The following is a 26,453-nucleotide window of genomic DNA, read 5'->3' as shown; positions in this document are numbered from 1 at the left end:
TATAGTACAAAATCTCAACTAAGTATTCTTAAATGGTTGAGCACGCACTTAAGTTTTTTACGTTTCACACTTCAAAACGTACTTTCGTCAAACTGTAATCAACTGATCATTTGCTCAAATACTTTTGAGCACGGCTGTTGCGTTCCCATACACGTATAAAAACCGATACTTATCGGTAATCTGTTAAATTTTGTATTAAGTTGAGTGTAAAACTAAATTAACATTCCTAAATTGTATAACGTATTTGTGTAATTATTATTTCGTGTAGAAGTGCTTTTTAAAACTAATAATTTCAAATATTAAAATATTCATAATTATAGTAATTGACCGTGTTTCACATGTTTAAATAAAACGGATTATTAATGTCAACCAGAAAATAAATATAAACAACAGAGTGTTACTTTATTTCTAATAAGATCTAAAATGAATAATAAACAAAAAACTAAGCGGGCACCTAACTACACTTTAGAAGAAAAAAACACTCTGCTTTCAATAGTAGCAAAGTAAGTATGTTCAATAATACTATTCTCAATATAAGTATATGGCATTAATATTGTTGTATATTTAGTTCTACTTTTATTACTATGCTTCAGATACCAAAACGTTATAGATTGTAAGAGGACAGGAGCATATTTTGTGCAACAGAAACAGGCAACCTGGAAATCCGTTGTTATGGAATACAACAGCATATGTACGATTGGGCCAAGAGATGAACACATGCTTAAACATTTTTATAACAATATTAAGCATCGCGCAAGAAAAGATTCTGCAATCAAAAATGTAAGTAATAATAATAAATTATATCAGAATACCCATTTTCGCAAACATTTGTATTTAATAGAAAAAACAACAAAAATATTATAAAACTAATATTACTTTATGTCACTACACTTTATGTCACTTTAAGACTTAGGTTCTGAAAAAATTACATTTATTCGTAGAGAGCTTCGCTGACGTTTGTTATGGTTGACACACGTGGTAGTGAGAGTATCTTATTTTTGTGTATAGTATTCATAATTTTTTAGTACAAATTGCAGTTTTTTAAATAAAAGATCTGTGTTGTTAAGGTGGTAGGTTTGTGTAAGTGTTTGTGTTGTTTTTGTCGTTAGATAAAATATATTAATAGGTAAGTTAGGTTAGTTAGTTGTAAAATGGATGCAGAGCATCCACCCGATCCCCCTGACCCTGGAGGTGGCATAGGTGGTTTACAATCGATTTCCCGCAAAAGACAAGGTGATGATACACCTACTAATAACAATGAAGCCATTAAAAAAACAATTATTAACCCGGCCACTGCGACTCCATCCATTCAAAATTTATAAGTCCACCCTTCCCTATCTGAAAGTCCTAAGTCCTACCTTGATACGGACAAAGGCCCTTTCATAGTATATGTGTCAAGGGAAACTCCAGACCCTGCAGCTGGGACTTCCATTAAACCCATTAAATTTGGCCAATTCCTTCACATAAATAAAATAACAAATATCACCAGCGATGGTGTGAAAAGTGTTGGTCGCAACAAAATTAGCGTTGAATTCTCAACAGCTACTGCAGCGAATTTGTTTTTATCCAATCCCATACTCAGCTTATGTAAATATGTTGCTGTTATCCCAACGTTCAATATTACTAGAATGGGTATTGTAAGGGATGTCCCAGTCGATTTTTCACTAGATGAATTTGTAAGTTCCTTGGAGTTTCCCTCTTAAACGTTGCGTAATGCGTTTAAATAGAAAGTGTGTCAGTGAGGGTGTGACTACATGGGTCCCGACTCAGTCGGTTGTAGTCACATTCCGTGGTCAAATGTTGCCTGAAAGGGTCTTTTCATATCATTCATCCCTCCCAGTTGAACCCTATAGATACCCTACTATCCAATGTTTAAATTGTTGTCGATTTGGTCATGTAAAATCACAGTGCAGATCAAAGCCAAGGTGTTACAAGTGTTCAGAGTCCCACAATGGTGAAGCATGTGACAGAAGCAGGGAAAATTTTTATTGTTTATACTGTGAGAGCAAACATTTTGCCTCAGACAAGGACTGTCCTGAGTTTGCAAGGCAACAGTCCATCAAAATTACAATGTCTCAGGAGTGTATATCATATATAAAGGCTTCCGCTCGTTTCCCTCCTGTCCGCAATTCCTATGCCGATATGGCTAAGGAAATATCCTCCCCACCCACACTTTCTAACACCTTATCACCAAACTCATCTGCCCCTGTTACTCCATATAAATCCTACCGAAAGACAGTTTTCCAGTCTCCCCGTCCCCGCGCTCCTTTAGCAAAGGGATATAATAGACAAGCTCATCAAGCCTTAATTGCCAATTGTCCTTCTTCCCTTCCTAATGGTTCTGCTTTAAACCAAGGTGTTGACAGTCCAATGGAATCTAGAAAAGATCTATTGGTTGCACTAACTGAAACCCTTGTGAGTATCTTCCAAACCGCTGATGAACTTCCTATACCGTCCAACGTTGCCCAGAATTTACTAACAATTTATAAAATACTAAACAATGGAGCCACTGAGCTTCCTACAGTGGAATAGTCAAAGTATTCGTGCCAAAAAGCACGAATTACTTAACATTATTTCTCTGTATAATCCTGTCATTATTGCCCTCTCGGAAACATGGTTGGTGCCTGGCTCCCGTTTTAGGGTACCAGGTTTCGCCTGTTTAAGGGAAGACAGAAGTGACGGGTATGGAGGTTGTGCTATCCTTATCCAGCACTCCTCTCCTTATACCCTTATCCCTATCCCTCTTCACAGCCAACAGATTAATGCTGTTGCTGTGAGGGCTTTCAATATCTCCTTCCTCTCGATTTATATCCCTCACACCTCTCCCTCTCTTTTCCTTGAGCTAAAGTCTATTATCTCTTCTCTTCCTAGTCCTGTGTTGGTCCTGGGTGATTTTAACACTCATCACTCATTGTGGGGGTGTTATTACTGTGATGGATTTTCTCCTTCGTTGGTAGACATGATTGATGATGTATCTCTTTGCATTCTCAATGATGGCTCTCCGACTCGTAGGGTTAATCCAAATCAGAATCCTAAGACCGCTGTTGACCTTTCCTTATCTTCTCCTTCTCTTGCTTCCCAGCTATCATGGTCTGTTCTTCCTTCTACCCATGGTAGTGACCACTTCCCTATACTCCTCTCTATACATAATAGACATTCCCCTGCTCCCCCTCTAAATTCTTCCTCTAAATATAATTTAAAACAAGCTAACTGGAATGAGTATGCCGACTCTGTGGATTGCATGCTGGGCAATCTTCCTGAATTCGGTAATTTTGAGAATATCATTCTTTGCTATGATCGTTTTGTCTCTGCCATCTTGTCTGCAGCTGACTTGCATATCCCTAAAAAACACTTCATTCAGAATTGGATGCATTTCAATCCCTGGTGGGATCAGGAATGCTCTGATTCTGTCGATCGGCGAACATTTGCCGAAGAATCATATGCTGCCTGTATGATTATGGAGAATTACATTGAGTACAAGCGCAGAGATGCGAAATTTAGAAACTTAACTGGGAAAAAGAAAAAACTTGGATGGACTAATTTTTGTGAATCCCTTAGTCCTCGTTCTTCTTCCTCACTTGTATGGACGAATGTTAGGAGATTTCGTCGTTCTCTTAACAATAGTTCCAGTCCTACTTCCAATAATCCCTCTCTATGGCTTAATGATTTTGCTAACAAACTTGCTCCTCCCTTTGTACCATCTTATGATTTATTTGTATCCCAACTGATTGAATCTTCGGATGAAATGGATGCAAATTTTTCGTTCGAAGAACTCAAAAATGTCTTAACGGATTTAAGAGATACAAGTCCAGGTGAGGACTGTATCTCTTACTCTTTTATTGCTAGACTAAATGAGAAGTCTAAGAGGCACTTTTTAAATTTAATCAATAACATATTTCAATCAGGTAACATCCCCAAATCTTGGAAGTTCCAAAATGTTATTCCCATCCTAAAACCTGGAAAATCTCCTTCTGATCCTAATTTATACAGACCCATTGCTCTAGCTTCTGCTTTATCAAAAATTATGGAACGGCTTATAAAAAATCGTTTGGAGTGGATAGTGGAGAGCAGAAATATCTTAGCACCCTCTCAGTTTGGCTTCAGAAAGGGGTTAAGTACCACAGATAGTCTCAGTGTTTTTACTACAGACATTCGACGAGCGTATGCCAAAGGAGAGTATTTGGTTGGTGTTTTTCTAGATGTTGCATCTGCATATGATAATGTTCTTCTTCCGGTACTCAGGCAAAAATTGCACCAGCTGAGTATTCCGCCGAGGATGGCTCATTTCGTATGTAATCTGCTGACCGGTAGATCAATATCTGTGAAACATCCACTTCTTACTATACCTCCCAGACTTGTCTGGAAAGGTTTGCCTCAAGGTTCTGCTCTAAGTCCTCTGTTGTATAATTTATACACTCATGACCTTGAATTGTCTGTCAATAGTTTTTGTAACATTCTTCAATACGCTGATGACATCGTCCTTTACTACAGCTCAAAATCTGTGGAGGACATAACTTATCGTCTGAATACTGCTTTACACTATTTAAACCAATGGCTCTCTGATCATGGCTTGGCACTATCAGTAGCAAAGTGCCGGGCGGTAGTATTTTCCAAAAAGAGAGTAACTCCTGATTTTCAAATTTATTGCGGTAATAATATTATCCAATTAGCAGAAAATGTTAAATTCTTAGGCATGATTCTCGATAAAAGACTGAACGGAATTGCCCATGCTGAACATGTCAGTAAAAAATGTGAAAACGGCATCAACGCTTTAAGAGCTGTGTCTGGTGTGTGGTGGGGTGCACACCCTTATACTCTCAAACTACTGTACAATGCCATTATCCGTAGTCACATTGACCACGGATTATTTGTTTTAGACCCCTTTAACAAAGTTGCTACTGAAAAACTCAATAGAATCCAATACAAATGCCTACGAATTATTATAGGTGCAATGAAGTCTTCTCCCACCAACGCACTGCAGGTTGAGTGTGTTGATCCTCCCTATCCTATCCGTCGCCAATTCCTGTGTGATCGGTTTGTTGGTAAAATGTTACAGCTGTCATCCCACCCTCTATGGTCCAAGCTATCTGATTTAGCGGACCTCATTCCTCCGGGCAGGCCCCTACCCTACTTGCTCAATAGTTTCCTGAAATTTACTTCTCTTCCCCATCCCTTGTCCTCTTCTCCATCTAATCCTTTATTCTGTACACCTTATAAAGCTTTAGTGCACCATCCTTCTGTTATCACTAATCTTGGTCTAACCAAGGGAGCTGCTGACACCAACACAAAATTTCAATCCATAGTAAATGAAAATTTTTCAAATCACATCCTCATCTTTACAGATGCATCAAAGCTTTCAAAAGAAAGCTGTGTTGGTGCAGCTTGCTGGATACCAAAATTCAAAATTATATTACAATTTAAATGTCCTCCCGAATCATCTGTGTTTACTGGAGAGGCTGTTGCTTTGTTAGAAGCAATCCGTTTCACAGACTCCCATGACTTTAAACAGACTGTTATTTGTACTGACTCTTTAAGTTGCATATTGGCTATAAAGGGAAATCCATTTCATAGTAAACTAAGGTCTTCAATTATTTTAAGGATTCGTGAAGAACTGTACTCATGTTATTTAAAGGGTTTGGATGTTACTTTGGCATGGATTCCAGGTCATTCTGGAATAAGTGGGAATGAATCTGCAGACTCGTGCGCAAAATTGGCCGTCCAGTGTGGTAATTCAGATCACTCTTCTATTTCGGCCCAGGATCTGTTGTCTCTTGCATTAACTCATTTGGATGTGTCATGGTCTGAATTCTGGGAATTGTCAAAATCTCAGAAAGGTAAATTCTATGGTGCTATTCAACCTAATATCCCCAGGCGATCTTGGTTTTTCTCCCAAAGATTTACTGAACGGAGGATTATATCAACTATTTGTCGCTTGCGCCTAGGACATGCATGTACGCCTGTGCACCTAGCTAAGATCAGGGTCAGGGACCACTCACTGTGTGAATGTGGCCTAGACGACGGTTCCCCTCCTCACATCCTTTTCACTTGCCCGAAGCTAATCCGTCCCTTATACGACGTCCTTCCTCATAAAGTTCCCCGTCCTCTTAATGTTCAATGTTTGTTAATGTTTGTGTTTAGTCCTCTTTGTAAATTTTTATGTAAATATATTAGATATAACAAAATTAAATTATAAGCTAACCTTTGTATTATATTTCTTATTACTAATCTCTGTGTTATGTATATAATTTATTATACTAATTTTAACTTTATTTGTAGGTGAAGGCAATTTTAACTGGATCTTTTTTTTTTCTACATGCATTTTCCTATCGTGTAACACTGTCTATTTTTTACCGTACAACCTCCTTCGTGTCTTCTCCATACAACGTGACATTGGCGAAGTGATATGTGCTCAACTGGCGTGCTCGGAACGCCAGATTTAAAGAACCATACCAGACTTAGGTTCTTTTCCTTTTTTTTTCTGCCATTTTACATTTTATTCTTACCATTTAGTTCTTATCTTTATCTATGTATGTATGTAGTATATATATATATATATGTGTGTATGTATTTGTATGTATGTATATTGATACGGTTATATTTATTTATGTATGAATTACGTTTGCGGCAGTCGAGGGATTGAAAAAAAACCGAATAATTATTAATTATTTATTAATTATATATTAATACAATTATTCTTAAAACTAATGACTGCTTTAATCGAAGTGAGAATAAAGAGTGTTTTTAACTTCTAATAAGATATTATAATTACGAGAATTAAAACACAGGTGCATTGGACAATTCGAAGAAATCGCTGGGTGGTCGCCTGAGATCAGGCGAGTACTTTGGTACGTCAGCATATTCGTAGGGTTAGGGTTCCATAACTCCTCCACCCCTAGAGAGGCAACTATTTGAGAATGTTGAGTGAAAAAGTTGCCGGAGTACACGCTTCCTTAGGATCTTCTGGGTTATCTCCATTTTCCAAACTTTCCTCATTCTTTCCAATAGTTTTCTTATACTTTTTATATTGTAATAAAATGATAAGTGCACCTGCACTGAATAATATTGCGTATACTGGTATGGTTGTATGATATACTGTAGTATCTTTTTCGTGTTCAATGTGTAGCGGTGATTGCATCACAATTTTATCTTTGAGTCTATGGAGTCCATGAAGATTTATAGATGATATATTAATAGTTGTATCTAGGTGAGCAATTTCATCGGATATCTTTATCAATTTTAAGGGCTGTCCTCTTATTTCGTTGTTGTCGTTGATTAACGTAAATTCTTCGGATATAATTTGGCATCCTAGGGGAATAGTTATAAGGTAGCTGCCTTTTAATGATGTAAATTCGTGTTCATTGCATGATATTTGTATCTTTTGATTCTCAGGAAACGATATAATATAGTGCATATCGTCTAGTTTCTCCATAGATCCTCGTAAAAGATTAACTGTAGTTAAGTGACAAGATTCTTTCAATATTTGGTTAATAATTAGCTCGTGGATACAATCGGAATTTGTACGTATCTGATGGTTGAGTTCTACTTGGCAGAGATACCAGCTGCTATGTTTCGGGCATTCGGCCTCTATGTACAAGAATGAATTATCGTTTGTTGCAATGAAAGGAGAGGATGGGATAAGAGCCTGTGATTTTTTATTAGGTACTACTGCTAATCTATATAATAAAAAAATATCCTTAGAAATAATAGGAAATCGGAATATAAAAACTATTTGCTTATTAGCATAGTAAGAAGCCGGTTGAATTATATTATAATATTCTCTTAATTCTAAATTTAAAATACTATCTTTTCCGTAGATAGTCTTAAGCTTGTCTATCATTGAACTTAATATATCTATACTAATCATAGAATGGTGCATGCTTGATGCATGTATAAAAGCTAAACTATTTTCTATTCTTAATAATTCGTTCCTTAAATCGTCTATGTTTTCACTTAATATTACTAATAGTTGGCCAAATTTCGCATATTTAATTAAAGTCAAACCATTATTCATTTTGTTAGAAAGTATTAACATTAAGGTACTATTAATTTTACTTTGATTTTCTACTAGTTGAGTCAAAACGCTATTATATTTAGTGATCCATTCTTTGCTTATGCTTAATTGATTATTAATTTTATTTGTAATTTTCTCTTGATTATGTTCTAATAATTTTATAGCTTCGTTATACTTTAAAGCATCAGTATAGTCTAAGTTCCCTGTAATACTTTTTATAACTGTTCCGAGTCCATCAATGATTCCTCTTTTAGATCTAGTGGGTTGTAAGGATTTAATTTGAAGTAATATCTCGTCTAATTTGTTAAGCAAGTAATTTATCTGTATTTCATATACTGAATAATATCTAATGGCATGTACCTAAGTAATTGATTTTTATAATTGTGTAAATGATTCTGTAGACTGTGTGTGCTATCTTTTTAGATTTAATGTCCGCGAATTTAATGTCCTGAAGATGTACCAGGGGTAGCATCGCAAACACTAGGATCCTGTAACAAATTTGCTGCTTTAGGGATTCGCTTTAGTCGCGATTTTGCCATAGGACCACGTTTCTTTTTAGTGTAAATATGTATGGGTAAATCGACAAGGACAGTGTCTTGTGTATATCTAGGGGCTGTTTTCTGTCTTTCAGCTAATGGATCGGGTGCATATTCTATCTCAGGTTCGCGTGTATTATTTCTATTTTCAATAAGGGTCGTTCAGTCACTAAGGGATGATTAGTTAATGATGTCGTACTCTTTTTTCATCCGCTCTTTATAGGTCTGTAAGTATTGTTGTAACATTTGTCGAATGAGGTCAAGGTCAAGACAGTCTCGGGGGTCAAAATGTCCATTTAATAGATCGAAAGGTCTATGAAATTTATTAAGAGGTCTATCGTGACTACTGTCTGCCGTTAACGTAGAGGAATTAGATCGATGAGAGGCGGCTATTGTTGAAGAGTTTAATCTTTCAGGAACCGATACCGTAGAGGAATTTGATACCCTGCGTAAGGTATCGGACGGATTGCCTAATAGGGAATTTAATTCGTCGATTTCGTCTATTAATGAATTTGTTTCTTTTGCATGTATTTCTATTCTAGAGAGAGCGTCCGCGTTAGTATTACTCTTACCTTTTTTATATATCACTGTATAGTCAAATTCGCTTAATCGTAAACGCCATCTCGTAAGCCGTGAATTTGGCTCTTTTAGGTTCATCATCCATTGCAATGGTTTATGGTCTGTAACTATTTTAAATTTCCTTCCAAATAAGTAAGGCCTAAAGTACTTTGTTGCCCAGACTATAGCCAATAATTCTTTTTCTATGGTACTATAGTTTTGTTCACTGTCGTTAAGGGTCCTAGAGGCATAGCAAATTGGTCTATCGGATCCTATAGGGCCTTGTGATAAAATAGCACCTATAGCCACATTGGATGCATCAGTTGTGAGGTTAAATTCTTTATTGAAGTCGGGGTATTGAAGTATTGGGTCATTTGTTAAAACTGTTTTACACTTTTCAAAACTAGATATGTATTCGTCATTTAAAATGATTTTCCTACCTTTTTTTAGACATTGTGTAAGGGGTTTTGTTAATTTTGCGAAGTCTGGAATAAATTTACGATAATATCCAACTAAGCCTAGGAATTGTTTTATTTCTTTTGATGTTTTCGGTATGGGATATTTTTCTATTGCAGCTATTTTTTCGGGGTTAGGTTTAACTCCGTCTGCACTTATAATATGACCTAGAAAAGCTGTCTCTCGTTTTAAAAATTCTGACTTATCCATTTGGATTTTAAAGTTGGATTCTCGTAGTCTCTGAAAAACTTTACTTAAATTCACTATATGCTCCTGTAAGGATGTACTATAGACAATGAGGAATGGTAATAGGTATGAAATAATACTTCAAAGTTCGTTACAGTAAAGTTTTTACGTATACAAATACACTAGTTTGTGTTTCATTAAAAAAAACCAAGTAGTTATGATTTTACAGGCATTTGAAGTTTGCAAAAATTTCAAATGCCGCTAACAGGGTCTGCCAACGGTGATAGGAGATCTCGCGCAGTACTTTGTTTGTTTGTTACTCGATTGTATTTAGTGTTAATACAATTAATTAAAATGGATGAAGGATTCGAAAAATGTCAATCGGATAACCTACCTGTAATAGATAGATTTATGGTTGCCGATTATTTATCGGAAAATAGTGATTTCGTCGCCACAGAAATGCGAGGAGTAAAAATGCGAAGATAAGTTTTGTTGTCTAACTAGTAATATTAATTCAATTTGGGGTATAGATATAGATAATAACTATCTTACGTTATTTAATCTGAAATTATTTATTTAAAACTGTAATGTAACCTAACCTAACTAGTTTCATATTGTAGGTAACGCTATTTGCGTTAAAAGTACCAAACTTTTTATTCAAGTTCAAAGTAGTAAGATTGTTTTATAAGTGAAAATAATATAATAATAATATAACTAAATTCATGGAGTAAGTTGAGCATGCACAATTTTTTTTTAATGTACATTTTTAATATTTTTATATACTCGTATGTATATCTGAATAATATTTCTATTGTGATTATTGAAGATCGGCAAGAGAGAGTTATGGTCGTGATGCGTACTATTGCGTGCTATTGCGTACGTATAAGTTAAAAGAGTAGGTTATGTATGTATTGCCAAATGTAGATTACAGCAGAACACCGTGCACGTATTAAACTATATTATTGCAGCTTGGAATGCAATGAAAAGAAGCAATAAGTTTATACGTAATCTGCGAAGATTGTGCCGCCAGCAGAGGTGATTGTAAACATACCATGGCATTTATAATGGGCTACATCGTCGAATCCCGGCGTGTGTTGCCAGGGTCTGCCTTCCTGCTTAACCTACTCCACTTTACACGATTTGTAACGTCCTGAGTGGTTCGACCATTGGCACTCATGTCTTGCATCACGACATCCAAACACCGCATTCTTGGGCGTTCGGAGGTCCAGCTCCAGGGACAGGACAGACATAGCAAGGAACTTGCATCCGACATAGTTCCTACGCCGGCGCGCAACGTTGCTATACCATCTTAGGCCACGCTCTTGGAGCTTATCCGCTACGTCATGGACCCCAAGACTACCTCGAATGCGTCAGACCGCAGCATCTTCATTTCCGTGACGTGAAGCTCCTCAGCGTGCCGAGATAGTGCTGGCCAACATTTGCTGCCGAATAATAGAACCAGTCAGATGATGCTCTTATATATCAGCCCGTTGAGCTTGGGTGGTATTCTGCGGTCGCACACGACACCAATAACCTCCCACCATTTGGCCCAGGCAGCGCTTATCCAGCCATGGACATCGTGATCGATGCCTCCAGACTCATGCATCCAAGGTACTTGAAACTTTTCCAACTTAACGGCGGGCTCAGGACCTACAAGGACGGTGCTCGAGTTCGGGCTCCCTCAGGCTATGTATTCGGTCTTCGACACATTTTGTTTAAGACCGCTGTTCTCAAGCGCACCCTTCCAGAGGTTCACTTTACGGTCCAGCATTAGTTGCTTCTCTTCAATGAGTGTAATGTCATTGGCATACATCATCAGCCATTGAGGCTAGTCCTGGATGTGAGCCGTGACAGTACACTACAATAAATATGAACGAACTAAAAGCCGAGCCTTGGTGAACCCCCTACTGTAATCTAAAGGGTTTGGTGTCGCCAACAGCAATCCTAACCATCGCGAATCGCAAAGCGGGATCGTGGTACATATCTCTGATAATCTCAATATAGGCCTCAGGGATCCCTTTGGATCGCAATGCCCTCCAAATACATTGACGAGGCACACAGTTAAAGGCCTTCTGCAAATCTAAAAAGGCCGCAAATCTAATGCAGAGCTCTCCTTTTTTTCCTGTATGCCTCCATCAAAGTTCTGAGTAGTCTCTCCATTAAAGTAAAAAGTTAAACTGATTAAGTTTGTGGTAACGCAAGCCAAGCCAAGTGTTGTTGGAAAAAATCAAGCTTTCTAGTATCGATACTACAATAAAAATAATCAAAGCTAAAGATTTTGGTACAACACGCCATGAAACCGCGCAGGATAGAACTGTTTTTTTGACAAAGTACTATCAAAACTTCAATATCTTAAAATACAATGCTCGCTATTACATTATGTATGTGAAAAGAAAAGATTTTTAAAATATACCTATATATTATTTATTAAACGAAACTAAATTTGTGGTGGACCGCCAGCTAAAGAAGAGCGCGAACTGCGAGTGAACGAAGACGAACTGAGCGAGCGAGTTTTGCAAGACCTGTGACGTCACGCGAGTCGGATATGGCCCGACGGAATCTCGCGTCGCGCGCTTACTTTAAAGGACAATATCTCAAAAACTAATAGACGTATCAAAATAATTCTTTCACAAGTATTTTTTGTTTTTAAAAGACAATACGATGAGCTAGAATTTAAAATTAGTGATTATTCTCCATTATATCATCCATATAGACTAGGCAAATAGAGTTTTGTAGGCCTTTCAGCACATCGTCCATCACTCGCTGAAAGGTCGCCGGAGAATTTTTTAATCCCATGGGCATACGAAGGAATTCATAATGTCCATTTTCTACGTTAAATGCCGTTTTATGTATGTCCTGAGGATCTGTTTGTACCTGATAAAATCCGCTGGCTAAGTCTAAAGTCGTAAAATACTGACATTTTCCTAATTTATCTAATACGTCGTTAATGTTGGGGATAGGATATTTATCGTCTATTGTTTTTTCGTTTAATTTGCGAAAATCAACAACGATTCGCCATTTTCTTTTACCGGATGCGTCGACCTTTTTAGGCACCACCCAAATAGGTGAGCTCCATGCCGAATTAGAGGGTCTTATTATTCCTTGATCGAGCATTTGACCTATTTGTTTCTGTCTGTCTTCCTTCTTCATGTCTATGAACATATGGGTATCTATAGCTTTTTGTGTGGACGGGGACTTCGTCGGTGGTTTTAATCGAGTGTTTTAACTTATTTGTAAAAGTAAGAGGCTCGCCTTCTAGATAAAATACGTCAGCGTATTGGCTACATAGTATTTCTAGATTTTTCCGTTCCTCAACGTTAAGATGCTCTGTACGAAGTCGCGTCAGAACGTCTTTTACACGTTGCGATTGTTCATTGCATCTAAAAGTGATATTATTAATTTTTGCATAGACGGCTCGGTCCATTGAGAATATTACGTCATTCCTACTAGGATTTTTTACTTCTACGATACCTCTGCTATTCTTAACGGACGTAAGGCATTCACTAATTATGCAATTTGAAATTTTTTGTTCTTTTACGTATGCTTCGCCATCGTGTATATTAATAGGAATATTTAACAATTTTGATTGTCCTGCTGGGATTATATCTTCATATAAATTTACATTACGGGAGTCATGTACGTATATGGGGTTTGAAGCAGTCTTGGTAATAAGTGTTTTATTTTTATAATCTATTACTGCTTCCCATTTGTCTAACAAATCGGTTCCTATGAGTCCATCGAAAAAATCATGAAATTAATATACATAAAATGTTATATTACGCGGGTCATTAAATTCATTAAAGCTCGGTATAGTTATTGAATAGTCACTTCTAGTTTTGGCATGAACATTACATACTTCAAATGGATCGTAGTTTAAAGGAAAATTATTAAGATATTTTTCTACAACAGTTGGACTTAAAAAGGATTGATTGGCTCCTGTATATGGAAGGTGACGTTGTGTATGTAGATTAATTTCTATCTTAAGGTGTCGGACTTGGAGATTTTCTGAAAATCCTGCTCATTATCGTCAGATGTAATCTCATTAATGGTTTCTATTTGTGACGTAGTGGGATTATCGGTATAGTTTTGGGGATAAGCTTCATAGTAGTCATAGTCATAGTCATAGGGGTATTTTATGTATTCGTTACTGTAATACGGTTCAAAGTCTGTGTAATAATCGTACGAGTAATCGTCTTCAAAGTTATTAAAATTTATTTCCCTTGATTTAAAATAATTTCTCGGGGGAGGATTACCGTATTTTAACCAATTATGTCCTGTAAGTGTATGCTGTGTTGGTGGCAGTGGTCGAGACACAAAGTGGCTCACACCGCTCATAGGTCTAGGAAATCCATTGCCTTGATTGGGCTTCTGTGTGTTACTATTTCGAGGCGGTAACTTAAACATATGACTGTTAGGGTTGTAGTTCGGAGGTGGTGCACCGAACATTCTTTGTGTGTGCGTGGGTAGTCTAGGGTGTTGGTGTTCATTATTAAATTTAAAAGGCTGTGTGTTAGATCTATTTTGGTATATAGGTATACTTAGTGGAAATGTGCGTGGTGCGAATGTGTGGTGAGTAGCGTTAGGTCTAGCGTTACGGTTTTGTTAAATTTTGAAACCTCGTAACGGCTGTGCATGTACATAGTATTAAGTTCTTCCTGTACATATTCCAGAGCTTTTTCTATAGTTGGTGGTCGCATACAACGAATGCGGGATCCTAATGGTTCTTTAAGACCACGAACATAGGCCTGCATTGTTACTTTTTTATATAAATCGCGCTTTGCTTCGATAGTGGTGGATAGTGTCTCATGTAGTGTAACATAGGTCATTAACATGCTAAACAAATTTTGACAATGGTCATAAAATTCTTGAGGGCTTCTATTACCTTGTGTGGCTAAGGAGAGATCATTGTATAGGGCGGTCTCATCCCTTTGGTCGGAAAAGTTATTAATTAAAAGTGTTTTAATACCTAGCCAACTATCGGGTATTCCGTTTGAATTAATTTTGCTTGCTGCTGTGCCCGTTATCTTGTTTAAAATTCCATTTAACAAACATACGTTAGAAAATTCACTACCAGGTAATTCACTAAGATATTGGATCGCTAAATGGTCACAAATTTGAATAAATCGAGTTAAAATATTTGGGTTCCCGTCGAACTCCGGGACAAGGCGGAGGGCCTTAAATATGGTGTCCGGATCGTGAGACATGTTAACTAAATTAATTAAATTAGAATAACTACAATCTAAATTTAAATTTTTTATTTCTTGCGAATTAATATTTCTTAATCTATCTATACCTAACCGACGGGCTTGCCTAGATGGAGGCTCTCGGGTCCTAGATGTGTTAGGATGGAAAATTTTGGTAACTTATGAATAGGAAGGAGCCACACGAGAACAATTCTTATGTACTCACATAAATTGCATTATCTGGTCTCTTCTCAGTTGAATCGAAGGCTGGATTCTACTCCCGGCTGCCACAGGTCCGTAGATTCTGGATTCTCGAACGGTGCTCGATAGCCACCCGGGCGGCACGCGACGCGATGATAATTATCGAGTAATTAATTTAAACCGATCGCGAACCGGCCCGCGAAAATCCTACCGACTGCGCCAATTACGTTTGCGGCAGTCGAGGGATTGAAAAAAAACCGAATAATTATTAATTATTTATTAATTATATATTAATACAATTATTCTTAAAACTAACGACTGCTTTAATCGAAGTGAGAATAAAGAGTGTTTTTAACTTCTAATAAGATATTATAATTACGAGAATTAAAACACAGGTGCATTGGACAATTCGAAGAAATCGCTGGGTGGTCGCCTGAGATCAGGCGAGTACTTTGGTACGTCAGCATATTCGTAGGGTTAGGGTTCCGTAACTTATGCTTTGTATGTGTTATGTATGGTAAATATATTGTTATTTATTTTATACCCTTAATTATATTTTTTTTGCACCCTACCCCTATCTTAATTTGCTATGTCCTCTGCCTTAAGGTTGCCTGGCAGAAATTGCTATTAAGCAATAAGGCCGCCTTTTGTACATTTAGATAATGTTATTGTATTTTTGTGTCTTTTCTTGGGTGTACAATAAAGAGTTATTATTATTATTATTATTATTATTATTAATATTACATAAATGTTTAGAAAACGATACTTGGAGCAATTGTCTGTTCAATCAAATGAAGACTTTTCTTTACAACCATCGACTAGTAGCCAAGCCGAGCTGTGGTTGTTGAAGTGGCAAATAATGAAAGTGTATGTAGACTTTAAAATGATTAAATAATTTATATTTTTTATAATATAACTCTATCTATAATGTTACAATATACCTCATTTAAATGATAAAATAAACTTTAATAATGTCTAAACAGATCATTTTTTTTAGAAGAGTTGTGGGAATTTCATGTTAATATTTTTTTTGTTTACAGATTATTATAAGTGAAAATCTACTAAAAGATTTCAAGAAGTGTGCTGATGATCAGGTTTAAAGTGTTATAGGAAAAAAAAATATTTTGGGAAACATAAAATATCACCTCTTGTGGCGGTTGAACAGTTTCCAATACATGCCAGTTCAAATCCTATTTTTATATGTTTACCAAATAAATAGTAATACAAGCTTATAATTTATGTTAAAATAGTTTTTAACTGCCTCAATATTTTTTCAGAAAAATATTAAGAAAACAGGTGGTGGTACTAAATACTCTCAGTTTTGGATAACCAAATACACCCCAATGTAAACCCATATGATGAAGCAGCTGAATATTTTGGTAGGCCTAGATCCTAAATTTTACAATTAACCAAAAAGTATATTGATATATTTATTAAAATTATTTTTTTCAGGTGAAAATGTTGAAGAAAATTCCAAAAAAAGAGTTGGAACAAAAATCCAATCCATCTATAGATAGGAAAAGGAAACAAAAACTGCAAAGAACTACCTTATTAAAAACACAATCAGCAGAAGCGCTAAAAAGAATTTATTTTAAAAAAATAATTGAGTTGGCCTATTACCAAAAAAAAACTGAAATGCAAAGGTTTAGGTCTGAAAAAAAGAAAAATGAATTAGAAATTGAATTATTAAAGATTAAACTAGAAAAGGCCAAAAAGGATTTAATTTAAAGGAATACATCATACTTATAAATGTTAATTTTTTTACTCTTTTTTATTTTGTTTAGTTTTTTTTTCTTTAATTTTAGTGTGGACTGATATTATTATAGAAATATTTACAAATAATATGTTCCTAAATGTTAAATGAAAATTTTATGTTAAAATTTTATACTATTATTATCAATATCTGTGATTTTTGAGACTGCTAGGTTTTAATTAGGATTAAAAAAACTAATTTTATGTAAAAAATTGTTTTATTTATTAGCCTTTTATGTAGACAAATACTATTTAACAAAAAAAAATACAGTCGAATTGATAACCTCCTTTTCTTACAGAAGTCGGTTAAAAAATTACAAAGAACCTATATACAAATACTATTTAACACTTAATATTATACTGATATAAATTTAATCTAATACAATGAGCCATGACTCATAAGAGCATGAGTAAAATAATTTTAATACATACAAGTAACAAATCTATGTAAAAAGGTATTTTATTACATTTTTAATAATAATAATACACTTATATAATGTGAAATATATATTAAAATGATAACACAAGTTTCAAGTATGAAGCAAAACTGATTTATTTTCAAAGTACCCCACACTACAATTATCAAATATAAATGTCAATGTAGGTACACAATGTAACCACTATAAATTATATATAACATATCTTTCCCCCATACCCATACATATTGAAATACTCATTACAATACAATTAAACAGTTAACAAAATAATAAATTACAAAATATTAATCTAATCAGTGCTTGGGATTCCAATTATATCTGGCCACAATTCTGGTGGTGGTATCTCAATAGGCATATCCGGTGTAGCTGTTCCAGATCTTGAGCTGCGAGCAGTACGGTCATCAACAATCGGGTCCTGGTCAATTACTGGTGATGTTACAGTACGTGCTAAGATCTGGTCAGCATGTCTACGTTGCAGCTCACCATCTTCCGTTCGCACCCTGTAGGAGCTAGGACCCTCAATCATCTCGACAGTAGCTCTTTTCCACTTCTCACCTGGACCATACATCCGTATTAGCACTGGTTGGCCCTCAGCAAAAGTGCGTGCGGGTGTTCTGTGTGCCGCTGCCTCCAGTTGCATCTCAGTAGTAGAGGGTACTGAGTCCGGGTGGAGAGATGATATTGCTGTCCTATATCTACGACCGTTCAATAACTCTGCAGGCGTTTTATTTGTTACGCTGTTTGGCACCGTACGAAGATAGTATAAAGCTTTACTCAATTTCTCACTCCAAGGCATCTCAGACGACGACATTTTCTTTAATTTATTCTTGAACGTCTGAATGGCACGTTCGATCTGCCCGTTAGTTGCCGGATGATACGGCGGTGAGTACAAATGTCTGATTCCATTTTTAGATAAGAATGAATTGAATTCATCAGAGCTAAATGCTCTTCCATTGTCCGACACTAAAACCTCTGGAAGTCCCTGTGCAGCAAATATTTTCCTCAAAACTACGACGACTGTGGATGCACTCATTGAGGGAATGATTTCAGCTTCAAACCATTTGCTGTAACTATCAATCAACACAAGAAAAGTTTTTCCTTGGAATGGTTCTGCAAAATCTATATGAACACGGTTCCACGCTTTATCTGAGGTAATCCACGTTTGTGGGTCTGCTGGTGGATTATTTTTGACTACCTGGCATAGTTCATGTAGGGAACATTACTTATTCTAAATTAATATTATTACATTTACTAAAATCATCCGCACGCAGCGCATTGGAACAATTCAAACCTGTTCCGAGTTTTTTTGCTATGCGTGTCGTAGGCTGCTAGCTAGCATCGCCACGTTTAAAGAGTCGGCTAGAATCGCTTGCGACATTCACTTGTGTATCCATTGCTCTCTTAGCTTGCATTCAATTCTCAACCTTAACTTCTTGCTATTACGTGCTAGTTTAGCTTGTATTTTCTATTGGTATTTATTTAAATTTCTTTATTTCCTTCTGTGATCATTTTCTCTTCACGTATCTGTGAGTTAAATAAATTTGGACAATTTCTCCACAAAATTTCGATTTTTAATTTTACTCATTTAGTGTAAAATAAATAAGATCATATTAAATAGTGGTATCACATCTCAACCGCTATATTGGTGACCCCTAAATTGGTGAGCACTACAATAAATACCCGCATATGTTACGCGAGAGGCCGTTCCTGCATCAAAGAAGATAATAACAGCACCTAAGGCTATCTCTCAATCTGACGTGGAGCAGACACTTGAGAGGCGGACAAGAAGCGGAAGAAGAGTCAAGTTTCCAGACTACTATCGCCCTTAACCAGGTCTCTGGGGGGGAGTACTGTAGGGAACATTACTTATTCTAAATTAATATTACTACATTTACTAAAAACATCCGCACGCAGCGCATTGGAACAATTCAAACCTGTTCCGAGTTTTTTTGCTATGCGTGTCGTAGGCTGCTAGCTAGCATCGCCACGTTTAAAGAGTCGGCTAGAATCGCTTGCGACATTCACTTGTGTATCCATTGCTCTCTTAGCTTGCATTCAATTCTCAACCTTAACTTCTTGCTATTACGTGCTAGTTTAGCTTGTATTTTCTATTGGTATTTATTTAAATTTCTTTATTTCCTTCTGTGATCATTTTCTCTTCACGTATCTGTGAGTTAAATAAATTTGGACAATTTCTCCACAAAATTTGGATTTTTAATTTTACTCATTTAGTGTAAAATAAATAAGATCATATTAAATAGTGGTATCACATCTCAACCGCTATATTCACATGCACTCACCGTTCTTTCGATCTGGTTATCCATGCCTACCCACCATACGTACCCTCTAGCATATGCCTTTGTCTGGACGATCCCCGCATGTGGGGCATGTAATAGTTTAAGTACCTGGTCTTGAAGAGCCGCAGGTATAATGACTCTATTGCACCACAATAAACACTCTTTATTGTGTGAAAGAGCCTCTCTTCGCGTCCAGTATGGTTGCAGCACAGGGTCGCTATTACGTGGTGGCCAACCATGTAAAACATGAAACGAAACTCTTCTCAATATAGGATCCTTCTTGGTGAGTTCAGCAATTTTGCGCACGTCCAAATTCCAACCCCTAGGCTGCTCCTCCAAAAGTAAAACATCTCTAACCATGTCTCTAGTCGCTGTCGATGTATCCGGGGCTGTACATCTGCTTAGCGCGTCTGCGTTACCAATCAGCTTCCCGGGTCTATATTTCGTGTCATAATCGTAACACCCCAGCTTCAAAGACCAGCGCAACATTCTCGGTGAAATCTGATCCGGTATAGGTTTCTCCCGGTTGAACAAACCGATCAACGGCTTGTGATCCGTCACAATAGAGAACTTCCGGCCCGCTAAGTAGTCATGAAATTTTGTCAATCCAAAAATTATAGCCAGTGCCTCCTTATCGATTTGGCCATATCTTCTTTCATGCGCTTGCATCGTTCGTGATGCCATCATTATCGGCCTTTCTGAACCGTCGTCCATGACATGTGCTATGATAGCCCCCAGACCATACTCCGACGAATCACATATAAGGAGTAATTCTCTGTTGATATCGTAGCCAACCAACGTTCGATCCGACGATAGTAACCCCTTGGCCATCTCAAATGCTTCCTGTTCCTTTTTACTCCATCCCCAAGGCCTCTTTGACTCAAGCAAGCGATATAAAGGTTCCAACACGGTTGCCTTGTTTGGCAAAATTTTTTCATAAAAGTTATATAAGCCTAGAAAAGCCCTTAAAGTTTCTTTGTTAGTTGGCGCCGATTTTTCTTGTATCTCTTTCACCTTTGCAGGGGATGGGTGCAGGCCTTCTGCATCAATCATATGTCCCAAAAACGTAATACTATCAGCTGCAAACACACATTTCTTTAAGTTAAGACGCAAGCCCATCTCTTTAAGTTTCAATAACACATTTCTTAGGCGTTGATTGTGTTCATGTAATGTCTTTCCTGCTATGGCAATGTCATCCAATAAACATGCCACTCCATCCATCCCCGCGAGGGCAGACGACATCACTCTCTGAAAAATACCCGGGGCTGCACTCACACCGAAAGCTAGCCTATTCACCTTCGTCAGACCAATAGGTGTGTTGAGTGTCAAGAGCATCGCAGTTTCTTCATCTACCTTTAATTGAGTATAGGCTTGTTTCAAATCCAATTTAGTAAATATACGCCCTCCACTAAGTTTCACGAAAGCCTCAGTTGATGTTGGTAGGGGGTAAGTATCCGTGTCTATAGCTGCATTTACCGTTGAACGCGTTGCACCAGGCGTTGCAATTCATCTTCAACCTGATGTTTCAATGGAAACGGAACGGGGCGTGCTTTCAAGAAACGTGGCGTTATATTTGGCTTAACATTTAACGAAACTTCCGGCCCTTTGTACATCCCTAGACCTTCCATAAATAAATCAGGGAATTCTTCTTTATAAGGCCTAACTTGCTCGGCGGACCAACACAGGCCTGAAATCTGCAGTCCTAACGCCTGAAACCAATTTCTCCCCAACAGGCTTGGTTCACGACCGGAGACCACCACGAGCTCACATTGGGCTGCCTTGTCTCCGAGTACTGCGCGTACATTCGCAATACTTAACACTTTCAAGGGGTCATGAGTCCACGTCATGAGTTTTAAATTGGTAGAATTCAAAAGCGGGGGGGTGAGCCACAGTTTGTGATACGTCTCCTCAGATATTATTGTCTGAAAGCTTCCTGTTGCATAAAATCGCAAAGCTATCAATAACTGCAACATAGGAGAAATGCAATCCCGTCGTTGTATGTTACGCACTAACTTTGGCTTGATTTTGTTCAGAATAAATGTGACTGACGTTTTGGTGAATCGGAAGCGACTCTTAAATACTTCTTCACTGTAGTCCGTGAAGAAATCAGGTCGATTTCTTGGTATTCTGCGTCGTTGTCATTAAATATACATTGTCATAGTAAACACAGTGACAATCATATGATAGAAACGAGAAATAAAGATAAGCTTGTTACACCAAGTTTTCGCCTCCAGAAAGTTAATAAATCCTTTATGGGTCTGAGTGTTATACTATGTATGTTATAATATATATGTTATACGTGTATATAATAAAATTCCGCAATGTATTCTTAGTTTGCCACTACAAAAGTTTAAAATATCTGTAAAAAAAATTCTAACAAGTAAAGCGTATTACACTGTTCAAGAATATCTAGAGGATAAGCATGTATGGAATTAATGTCTACTGAATGTAATGCAGGATAGCTGCCAGCTAATGTAATAGATTGTACCATTGATTTTGAAAAGAGCAACTGTTGAGTTTCTTGCCGGCTCTTCTCAGCAGAACTGCCTTCCGAACCGGTGGTAGCTTTTTGTTCATATGTTCATTCGACGATTCAAAAGTGCTTATAATAATTGCCTATTTGAATAAAGAATATTTTGAATTTGAATTTGAATTTGTTGCCTGCGTGGACGCAGTGGAGGCATCGCAAAGACGACAAAGATGTATCGTTGTCGCTCATTATCTTAAAAATATAGATTGTACTTCGTATATAGTCCAGATAAAATTATATCGTCGCGAAAAACAATTTATTATTTGGGATGTGACGATGCACAGCATCTGTGAGAGGGCGCTGTATACTTCCCTTTGATTATCCAATGATGTTCACTTCCGGTTGCTGTTTTGGACCAATCAGCGATTCGCCGGAAGTCACGTGGTCTCAGGTGGTAGGGCGCCGGAACGTATAAAAGGCGACACTACGCTTCTTACCTCATAGCGTCGTTATTTCCCATCAGAGTAACATTGTTTAAAAGTGAAAGTGCCGTGGTAAGTGTTGGAGGTGGAATTTCTTCACATCGTGAACCGGATTTCTACATCGGGCCTACTCCTGGGAAGGCCTCCAGCAAAGATGTTCATCCTCATCAGAGAATTTGTTTTTGTGAAAATCAAAGGTAAAAAATGGACAACGGGTGAGTCATTTGAACCTCTTGTTTAACAAGTATCTACATGCATGTAATTCTGTTCTATTGCTTGGTATCATATATACCAATACAGTAGTGGATTCTGAGCTTCACCGAACACGGCTGTGTTATAACCTACAATAAGGTTAGGTTAGGTTATCTCAGATTTTCAGCAGTTATGGCCCAATTTTATTCAGTTAACGGGCATTGCAAAAAGCAAGAGGACTCATCGCTTGTTTCACGCTCTTGGGAACGTTCTCAGCATAATATCATGCGATGTAAACGGAGTTTACTAAATAAATCGGTTTTCACCGAGTTTACTTAGTTGTATATTATCTATTAATATACTACCTTCGTTTCAATGCGATAAATTCGTTAGGAGCGTATCCTGAGCGAGTTCTGAAAAAACTGTTCTCATCATATATATCAGGGAAGCAGATTATTTAATAGTTGCTAGTTGTCAAAACTAGATGGCGTTGCCCGTCACTCTGACGTGACACCGATCGGAAGTGGGATCGGAACAAGCTCCGGTCCCAACCACCTTTTATTTATTTGTAATAGGATAATTACTAACGTTGTTGAAATGTTCGGGAGCGTATCCTAAGCGAGTTAACGAATAACAATGGATATATCTGTGTGAGTTTCTTTTAGCTTCTTTTGACAATTGCAAGCGAATACTCGGAAGAATTAGACACAAGGATTCGAAGACAATTTCAAAGCCTCCTGGCAGGAAAAGTGTTTAAAAAATGTGTCTCAATCCTGGAGGAGAGAGGATAAAGGAATTGTGGATTTCCTGCTTATTCGTGGTTACTGCCATCGCTATGAACGTCATAACATTTAGCAGTGGGCGTCATAGTATTTGGCAATCAAGGGATCTTCTGTATGGCCTCTTCGGCAAAGATTCTAGCCAGTCACCTTATCTTAGTTGCCTTAAGGGGGACTCGGACTATTACTTGACATAAGGTATGTCCAATTATTTAAAGTGCATTTATCCGTACATTAGAATTTAAAAAATCTCGGTACTATTTTAATTAGGAATGCTCTCAATTGTACGGGAGGGGGGCAGTTATAAGGAGGCTGCCTCTGAGCGTATCGGAGGCAGTGGCTGATGGTTTGGGCTCCGTAGGCCCTTCCCGGTTTAATCGCGGGAATGCATCTAGCCATCTACCTCCATGCCACCAATAATCCTTTTCCAAGATTATTTGAAGCAGTTAGACCTTCGTCAACCCTACATGCATCAAAATTGAGAAGCATGCGTTGAGTATAAAACTCTAGCACATTTAATTATACATTAGCAATTCTCAGGTATCGGTGCATACCGGATATCGGTAGTTTGGAGTGAGAACCCGCCGACTGGTAACACAAGCCCAGAACTTAGTACAAGGGTATTGCATGATTGTTAATAACTTTATTTAAACAGATACAGATACACTGTATCTTTCTGTATACATTGTGTTGAGAAATACGGAGGCTGCCTCTGGATATATCGGAGACGGGTGTAGATGGTTTGGGGCTCTGAAAACTCTTTTCGACTTAATAAAGAGCATTCTCCATATTATCTCTGGCTTTATCCAATAAGAATTTTCAAGCGGTTCGAGAAAGCAAGAATAGAAAATAGTTCGACTCACGTTCGACAACTGATAAAGCAAACCAATAGGAAATTTTGTAATAGATAACGAAAGGTTTATCAAAAAAGAATAAAAAGTTCGATATATGGATTGTTAAGTAATGGATAAAAAGAAACAATGTGTCTAAAACTAAATTAAAGTCCACATAAGTATTATAAAAAGTCACCGAAGGTTTCTTCGGCTAATTTGGCATTATCCTCGTGCCAGTGAGTGCACATCCCCATGAGTACCTCGGCAAAAGTATTTAATACCTGACGTACTATATATTAGAAACTGTCTATACCTGTTGTGTATCGCAGTAACCATCAGAATTGAAGCTGATGTAGTATAAGAAATCTGTAATCCAGCAGAAAATATTTGGAAGAAGTAAAAATTTGCATCTAAATAGAAGGAAATGTTGGTAAGAAGCAGGAGAAAGTGGAAAAGAAAAGCCATTAAATAATTCAGAAGGCAAATCAAGACGAAATTAGTCTCCAAGAATTACAGACGACAACCTTTTATTACTAAGTTGTTGGATACCATAAAGTATGATACACAATAATAATGCAAAAAGACTATCAAAAAGTTTCATTCATTTTTTGTAACTTTGGTTCCAGAGCTGGGAAAAGTTAATGAAAATAATATCTTCATGGAACATGAGGGCTGTGTAAAGGTAGTTGTGCTAATTATTACTGTCAACAGTCTTGTTATATGATGTCTGCATATAGACCTTGGGCGATATCCGCGTGCGTAACGTAGGTATTCCGCTGCTTATTGCCTTGAGTTTTGCATAATCTGAACCTGGCTAGCGAGGTGTACACGTAGTCGCAACTCCAATATGGCGGTGAGCATGTTGGATGTCTACGACATCAAGTCCGGGGAAATCGGACGTTTGAATTGAGTACATCTGTATTTAAATCGTATAAATTTTGACACTGTAAAGTTACTTCTAAAGGCGAATTTCAGAGGGTGAACTATTGTAGTTCTAAAATACAGCTAAGAAGCGATAATTGAAATATTATAAAATTGATAACTTTATATGTCAATGTATAGTAGTATCAATTACTTATAACTTTATTACACTTCGAAGAATGATATAAGCATTAGTCGGCCTAAATTTTGGTTGAAAAACTAATGAGCTTATAAACTCACATTTTCTAACGCGTCGTATGTCAAATCCAGTTTTCTTCAAAACTGTACCTAAGTAGCAGATAGGACATTCACATCATGAATTGTCGGTCGGGTCGCGGTTCTGGTGAGTATTCATTGATGCTTTTATGAAGTTATAATACTCAAAGTGTGTGATGATGGACTTAAATTTTACAAAGGTGTTCAAAGGTTTGACCAGTTTAACTCTAAATTGGAAAAATTGGAACATATTATTGGGCTGAGTACATAGTATTTTGTAAAGCATTCTATTAAATGCTCTAGTGTTACTAATATGTTGTACTAATGGCATCAATTACAAGGTAAAAATTAACTCGGGTAACTATTTCATCATCATCATCATCATCAGTCTGTCTTCGTCCACTGCTGGACGTGGGCCTCTTCAATGGCGCTCCGCTGGGCTCAATCTTCGGCTCTCTGCATCCGGACGTTGCCGCCACTTTGCGGACATCGTCACCCCATCTAGCGGGAAGACGTCCTACATTACGCTTGGTATCAGGCGTGGTATCCACTCTAGAACGCGTCTCTACTTACTATAAATTTATTATAGTTGTAGTAAGAAAGTATGGAGTTGGCCGGTTCTATCTAGGACCTGCTGTCTGAGCCGGATTTAATTTTCAATAGACCGGACGACATTTTCATGGGCATTTCGATCCTGCTCGTACTTCTAATATCATATTTCGTTTAGAAATATTTCGGTGAAACAGGTGAGACCTGTTGAAAATTACGCTCTAGAGACGGTGGTGTCATCCTAAGAAAAATGTTTTTCTAGGTTCTACATTAAGAATCTAGCTAGACCACCGGAAACAGGCTACAAAAGGTAACAATTTTGTGTAATTTAGAGGGGAGGCTACGCAAGGGCTTCAGGAATAATAATCGATACTTATATAAACAGGTTAGTAAA

General features: G+C 37.2%; 1 long non-coding RNA gene across 1 annotated transcript; it reads left to right on the top strand.

Moving 5' to 3' along the window:
• On the top strand, positions 1–17,075 carry LOC146526463 (uncharacterized). Its single transcript, XR_014879410.1, has 5 exons — positions 1–503; positions 594–780; positions 15,888–15,998; positions 16,172–16,510; positions 16,584–17,075. It is a non-coding gene; the product is annotated as an uncharacterized LOC146526463 (long non-coding RNA).
• The last annotated feature ends 9,378 nt before the right edge of the window (positions 17,076–26,453 follow it).

This window comes from Heliconius melpomene, unplaced genomic scaffold, assembly GCF_056956725.1.
Source record: "Heliconius melpomene rosina isolate 202511_hmr_F unplaced genomic scaffold, ASM5695672v1 ptg000032l, whole genome shotgun sequence".
In the NCBI taxonomy this organism is placed as follows: domain Eukaryota; kingdom Metazoa; phylum Arthropoda; class Insecta; order Lepidoptera; family Nymphalidae; genus Heliconius; species Heliconius melpomene.
Note: the sequence above shows the minus strand (reverse complement) of the source record. Positions and strands in the feature narration are given on the sequence as shown.